This window comes from Sinocyclocheilus rhinocerous, unplaced genomic scaffold (assembly GCF_001515625.1).
Source record: "Sinocyclocheilus rhinocerous isolate Xijiao unplaced genomic scaffold, SAMN03320098_v1.1 scaffold785, whole genome shotgun sequence".
In the NCBI taxonomy this organism is placed as follows: Eukaryota; Metazoa; Chordata; class Actinopteri; order Cypriniformes; family Cyprinidae; genus Sinocyclocheilus; species Sinocyclocheilus rhinocerous.
In genome coordinates, this window is record NW_015660521.1 from 1,117,368 (window position 1) to 1,125,341 (window position 7,974).

Here is a 7,974-nt window from a genome sequence, read left to right on the forward strand (position 1 = left end):
TATATAATATAATCCAAACATTTCATATAATTTAAATATTGAATCATTGTTTATTTTGATTATTTAAATATTTAATATAATTTAAATATATAATATATTCCAAATATTTATTCAATTTTAAATATTTAATCATTGTTTATTTTGATTATTTACATGATAATAATTCAAATATTTAATATTTTCTGAATATTTAATATAATTTAACTATTTAAAGATATATTGATATTGTTTTGTTTTATCATATTACTGTTGTTGCCCTTTTATAAAACCAGTATGCCACTTAAGATTGCGCATTACAATGATTTTAGGCAGGTTTTAGGTGCTCTACTTTCAGGTTGTGCCTAAAAATTCCCCTCAGCCATGGCGAAATCACTTTAATTATATTTAATGATATAAAGCCAATTGCTTTTCAGGGAAGTTCATTGATGAGAAATCCATACTAAAGGATGGCAGAATATTGATGCAAAGATGCAAGTTCTTTCGTTGTAGCTCTGTACAGTACACACCTATCTCCAAACATCATGGACTCCTGTAGGCACTGCGTACACGCCTCATGAAACCACTGCTCACAGCGAAAGCACTGCAGCATTTTCAGATACCACCTGATGGGAAAATCAGAGAATAAGAAATGAACTGTCGAATGTTTCTTATCAGATACAAAGCACAAAGACCTAAACAGACCAATTACATTTCAGTACAAACAAAACTGGTGGTGTGATGGGAGTGATGCTCAAACTTCTTTCTTTCCATTTGGATGGTGTGTATAGAACAGCAGCAATAGCAAAACCATTAGCGCAGCATTACCAAGATAGCACCAATGCGCAGTAGTAATATTTTGTTTTTAATACCAACTAATACAACACTTGTGTTTTTAGTAATGCTATAATACATAACGGTTGGGTGATATAAGGGTAGCATCTTTAATATTTTCATGAACTGAATGATAACATCAAATACAGATCACTATAGCCGATCACAAAGGCATCATAAAAACCAAAATACATAATTTCCTTTCTTTTTCAGTAAAATAATGTACTGAAGAGAGGAATCATATCAGTTAGCAAATGTTAGTAAATACTCATATAACAAATAACTCTCAGTGTTATTTTATTATTATTTTGATACTATTATTTATTTAATATTTTGAACTGGCTTCTATGTTTGTATTTTCAGTTTTTTGTTTGTTATACAGTATACTTTTGTCATTTTTTTAAAATCTCTAATCGTTTTTATTTCCTATAGTCTAAATTATCTAATATTTTTTATATTTCTGTTTAGCTTCAATTTATTTTTATTTCAGCTTTAGTTTTAGTAATTGTAGTACTTTAACTTGTTTTATTTCAGTTTGCTGCCAAGATAAGATTTCTAAGCTTTAAATGAGTTTTTATCTTTAGGTTTTTCATCTTTCATTTATATTTTATTTTTTCACCTTACTTTTAATTATTATAATAAAATGGTTTTAAGTCATTTTAGTGTTTAGTAGTTTACAGTAAAAACACTGCTCTGGTTAATGTCATTGTAAGTAAAACATAAAATATATAACTTACTGTATGTTTAACGTATGTTTAACTTTATGACATCTATTCAGTGTCACAGCAAAGTCAATTTCTTTAATAATAATCCGATGACTACTGTTCCGAAGCAGTGTACGGACTGTTTATTTTTCAACAATCTTGTGACAGTCCCTGTTCTGTCGTTGGTTGCGTAACATACAATTTTGTTTTGATCAAAATGATTGTGCTGAGTGAGCAGACAGCAAGCGAGCACACGAGGCAGAGATGTGTGAGTGCATTTGTCACGCTCTCCTCACTGCTTTTACTTCACCGAAACACACAAATAAACCACTTCACTACAATTAATCACACGTCCCAATGCTATCAAACAATGTGACAGATGTTATGCCCAGTACATTACAGTTTTGCTTTGCTCTGCGTATGCTACACTGAATCAGTTTTTAGTATGGAGGCCAAATGCCTAGACCTCTAGCAGGAAAATAAATAAAGTAAGGAAGAACACAAAAAGAAAGTAAAGTGAAGAGACGAGGCAGACTCACTCTCCGGGTCCTCCGCAGTAGCAGTAGCACTGCTGATGGTTCGTACGATGCAAAGAGTCCCACTCCAGCTCCTCTGGATTATAGGGCAGCACCTGCTTCATGTTCAGCAGCGCTTTGGAGATTGGCCCCTTTTTCAGAGCTCCCCCTTTCTGCCACATAAAGAAACACACGTCAGCAACACGGCCTCCCTGATCCCCATTCATTTATATGGAAAGTGTATATGAAGGACTTACTCTCACAGCTAAAGCAAAAATGCACTTCCTGCAGAACCATGGAGGAATGTCAGCTGAGCTCTCCACTGGGGGCAAGTGGCAGAGCTGGTGATAGCCTGAAGATGCAAGGCAAGCATGTAGAAGGATGGAGGACAAATATTAGCACAAAAAAAGCAGATCGACTCAGACTCAATCAGATGTGTAAATATGAACAGCAGAGCTGAAGTCGACACTAATCCTTGAGACTTCAGAAAGCCACTTCTGCGTCCCCAGCGAGTCATTACTGTAGTGCAATCTTACCAAACCCCCTTAAAGTCATCAAAGACACCCAGAATAGTTCTCTATTTGCTTTGTAGACGCTATGGCGTTTATAATGCAAATTGTACCACATTTTCCACTCCAGTCTTTTAAAATACATTATCACAAGTACATGTTAATCAGTTTTATCCACAGGCAGAAGAGTTCCCCAGCCATTGCATCATGCAGTCATAGCAACTTTTATATTACTAGATTTCCACATTTTCTGAAGAAATTGCGAGTGCTGCAGAGCCGTAACCACCACAGACATTGAATAATCAGATCTCCCCCACAATATTTGATCATCTTGATGCTGCTTTGCACCACTCTGTTTGTTGTTAGATGACAATAACAGCATTCATCACGTTCAAAAAGACTAAAATCGAGTCAATCAAATCAAAAATGGCAGGCTTTACTGTTCACAAAAGCTACGCGCAAAATGTCAGCACAGTGCTTCAGCTGAAAGAGTGCAAAGTAAGAAGCAATTAGCTGAATATGAAATGTTTTTCTGTTGTAAACCTTTTTATGATAGAAATGTTAAATGACCGACAGCAATACTAATTGATGCAAACCAAGGATGGTAAGATTCGCTGATTCATATCAGTGCAACGGCATAAAAGTTAACGATCCGATGCATCGATTTAAAAAAGTGTGCATCAGATACAAGTTGGCATTTGTATCGTGATGCATCGTTTCTAACATGTCTGCATCGGTAAAAAACTATTTATTTATATATAATTATTAGTAGATGTGATATATTTATATGTAGATTGATTTCTCCTCTCTAAACTGTTTCTCAAGCTGTTCTCTCATCACCACTGCCGCTATGTGAATATGACGCATCACAACACTACGGAGACCAGGGCGTTAGAAGTCAGAAGGCACTGAAGTTAATTTATGATTTGCTGTCTGTCTGAACAAAAGAAATAAAAGCGAACTATCTGTACCATATTGAATTGCAAAGCATCATATTTTTTTCCCAATGCATCGCATTGCATTGAATCGCATTGTGCTGAACTTGAATCGAATCGAAATCAGATCGCACTGCATCATAATAATAGGGGTGAATCGTATCATATCGTATCGTATCGCATTCATCACATTGCATCGGCACCTGCTTCATATGTATCTTTAACGTATCGTATCGTATCGAGATGCTTATCGCATCGGCCTCACTTATCTCTAATGCAAACTACTCTTTTATGTCAAATTTTGTCATTTTAAATTAAAAATATAGCATCATTTTAGTTATTCATGTAGTGTAACTTGCAATTTAATGTGATGAAACAAGCAACTTTCACAGATTTCAGCATATTAGGCACAAGGTTAAAGGGACAATTCACAGCTGACAACATGGTGTTTTAATAAAACTTGGCTGTCTATGTAGTATAAATGCAATTTTTTGTTAATCCGTGCTACATGACTAGAGAAAACAGAGAAAAGAGGGCTGTGGCAAAAAGTTAGGAAAACTTCAGCCCCCTTAATGCACTGGGCTCAATCAGACTATTTGCAAGATGGGATACAAAAATGTGCAACTAAATGATATGGTGGCCTTTTGCCGACAAATAAATGTGGATATCTTGGTGCAGGTAATATGGAAAAATATTGGGTCATTCCGTGTCAAATCAAGCGAATTTCAGAAACTTCCCCGGCTCAAATTTTTGATTTTGCTAATATTTTTTCTGAAGAAAGATATACATGTTTAGTGATGAAAGCCAAAATATTGTCATGGAATGTCAATAAATGTCATGGATGTCATGAAATGTCATGGATGAATATTTACTGAGTGGTCCGCTTTTTTGTAGAGGGGGGTCAAAATGGCAATTTTCACCTGAGATTCAGAGCCAAATTACAGGGGGTACATAATGTTACTTTTACACAGAGATTAGTAGGCCTGTTAGTAAAATCTGTTCACTTTAGCAATCTTTGTTGCATTATGTGCCAATGGTGACCGTTCAAAAATGGGGAAAAAGCATTTTTCAAGTTTTTTCTCCAAAGTTTGCAGGCCTGTAACTCAAGAAGTATTAAAGATGTCTTAATGTCTTTTTTGATTTGGGGTCTTAAACCTTTCTTTTAGCATCTTAATTTTTAAGGCCCTATATGGTTTGGTTCCAGAGATACCATGGCATTTAATATTTTGGCTTTCATCACTATACATGTTTATCGTTCTTCAGAAAAAAATATTAGCAAAATCAAAAATTTGAGCCGGGGACCTCTGGTTGAGCTGATACGGAATGACCCTAATACACATTGTTCATTTATTTATACTACCAACATTGTAACAATACAACGCTGGTTGAAAATCCATGAACTTACCCTATAAGAATGAATGTGTGCTTGTTATGAATTATTTTAATGAATGTGGTTATCTGGCTTTCCTTAAAGCCTTTCAGAAAATAGCTTTTTTTTTTTGCAAATAGTTCAAATGCATTACTTTACAATAAAATGAAAAAATGAAAATGTATTAGGTCGTCCCAAAGACATGGATATGGGTTTGGTCACCACTACAATTTAGGCTGCCAGGATGTGGCTACGTAGTTGGTAGGATGTTTTGGGTGTATCCTAGGTGGTTGACACCAACAGAATAAGCATCAGCCATCCCACCCAAACCCACATAAAATAGAAAAAATTATTATTATTATTATTATTGGTCCAGATGTACTGTAATACATTCATTTACCACAGCAAATAACAAAGAAGTTATTACTTTTATTAATAATAAAAATGTATTGGACAAATTGGACATTTTATTGGACACATTTGTATCTACCTCTAAGTGCTAGATCAGTCACTAATATTTTCTTTTCCTGGAGGAGACCAAATCTAAATTTAAATTAGTTTGTCTGCTAACAGTCAGCTGTACATTAGCATACAAATAATCTAAAAGTTCAAATCCTTAACCCTAAGTATGAGTAATAGTATGAGTGATGCAAGCATCACTAATAACTGAGTTACTGAGTCAATAGTTCCTCAAAATGAATCACTACTTTCTCCAAGCAAAAACAAGCTGTTTTACTGTGATATATCCAGGTTTGGTGTGTTACATGATGAGCTAGGATACAGGCTGCGCCCATGTCTGCCTCAGACTCACCTATTCCACACTTCCCGCAGATAAGAATTTCATTACCAGGAACCAGAGACATGTCAGAACACACTGAGCATTTGGGTTCTTCCCCAGGGACCCCAGCTGTGCAAGAGAGCGAGAGAATAAAGCTTCAGTTACCTCGTCACAAAGCAGTAATACCACACTGTCACACACACACATCTCATAGGACACACTGACATATCAAACAAAATGTCTAGTTTGCTGATGAATTATTGCTGCTACTTTTGAAATTAAAAATCCCACTCGTATTCCACTCAACCTCTTACCATGCTGTATGTCTTTCCAAAGCACCCAGAACTTAGAGTTGTCTTCAAACGTCACAAAGCAACTCTGTTTTGAGGTGCTCACCTATAGGGAAATAGAATAAGGAATGTATGTATTGTGAAACGCAAACAAAATTGTAAATAACATCAATATATATTTGCCAAATAAATTATTCATGACTATAGAGCATGCAATCGGATCATGAACATCTCTTGTATGTTTACTCCTGGGACCTAGCAATTCATTTTTGTCCTCTGTAGGGAACATTGATTTTTGGCAATTTCAAATGGCACAGTTTTATATATCTGGTATATCTTAAAGTGGACATCCTGGGCTTTCAAAGCACAGTATGGTTTTCTTTTGCAAGAAAGACATATCCCTTTTTTTAAATGTCCTTTGTAAGGTACATCATGTCTTTTCACTTTGAATAGGGTATGTGCCAAATCTGATTGATCTATGTTCAATAAATACATTTAAAAAAATAATATGTTCTTAAGTAAATAGTTCACACAAAAATGAAAATTCGCTGAAAATGTACTCACCCTGAGGCCACCCAAGATGTAGAAAAGTTTGATTTCTCATTAGAACAGATTTGGAGAAATTTTGCTTTATAACACTTGCTCATCCACTACAGTGAATGGGTACCGTCAGAATGAGAGTCCAAACAGCTGATTAAAAAAAATCACAATAATCTACAAGTAATCCACACGACTCCAGTCCATCGGTAATGTCTTGTGAAGAGGAAAGCTGCGTGTTTGCAAAAAACAAATCCATCATTAAGGCGTTTTAAATTTAAAGCATCGCTTCTGGCCAAAATCTATAATAACATTTCCTCCAGTAAAAAAGACCATTCCCTGTTGTCCTCTCACATCAAAATCAACCAAAGTATTTGTTTAGAACTGTTTTCCCTTGTAAACAGTGCTTGATCTGTGCATATTTCTCTCCTGATTCAGACGACACCACGGTTTTACTGGAGGAAGCAATATTATGGATGGAGGAATTGTATTTTAGCCGGAAGCAACAGTTTGAAGTTAAAATGTCTTAATGATGGATTTGCTTATTACAGACACCTGTTATTTGATGGACTGGAGTCATGGGGATTTCTAACTGGATTATTGTGATGTTTTTATCAGCTGCTTGGACTCTCATTCTGACGGCACCCATTCACTGCAGAGGATTCATTGGTGAGCAAGTGATATAATGCTAAAAGTGAAATAAATTTCTCTAAATCTGTTCGGATGAAGAAACAAACTCATCTCTGTCTCGGATGGCCTGAGGGTGAGTACATTTTCAGCAAATAAAATTTTTTGGGTAAACTATACCGTTAATGCTCCAAGCACTATAACAACGTAATTCCAATGCTTCATGTTGCCATGTCCCAGGAGTAGGGTTGAGTATCGTTTGAATTTTATCGATTCCGATTCCGATTCTTTTCGATTTCCAGTTCAGGGCTCACAAAATCGCTAGCCCGACGTCCTATTGTTTTTTCCAGTCGGGCTACCAAAATGTATCACCGCCCTGCCCGACGGGCTATCTTGATTGAATAGTGATATAAAATTCCTAACTTGATTCGCGTTGTTCACTCGCTTGTAGGGGTGAAACAGATCGTAGTTGATCGTTTGCACTTGTTTCTAAGTCTTGCCGATTTAAACATTCAAGCGTTTTAAAACATTCACGCGCATTCGGAGCTAGCGCGCTGGTTTCTGCGAGCACTCATTCAAAGTGCGCACAGGGAGCCACGTTTCAGACAATGCGCGTACACAGAATTGATTCCTCTTTTGCGTATCCTTGCTTCTGAATGAACACATACACACAATATTATCTCAAAATAATTGTCTCTGCAAGTATTCTCGTAAACACAGTCGGTTATGTCTTAAGTGAACATAAACAGTGGAGAAAGAAATCTCCTGTGCATCATTATATTGGATCCGTGCATTCGGTCTTAAAGGGGCAGCAGCCTATAAATACCTGCTGTTCCATTAGTGCCACCTGCTGTCAGAGAGTGACATTTGCGTCTCATTCACAAAGCTAAAATCAGACCA

General features: G+C 36.1%; 1 pseudogene; it reads right to left on the reverse strand.

Annotated features, from left to right (window-relative positions):
* Nucleotides 1-7,974, reverse strand: part of LOC107725328 (PHD finger protein 19-like) — a 41,061-nt pseudogene that overhangs the window by 25,937 nt on the left and 7,150 nt on the right.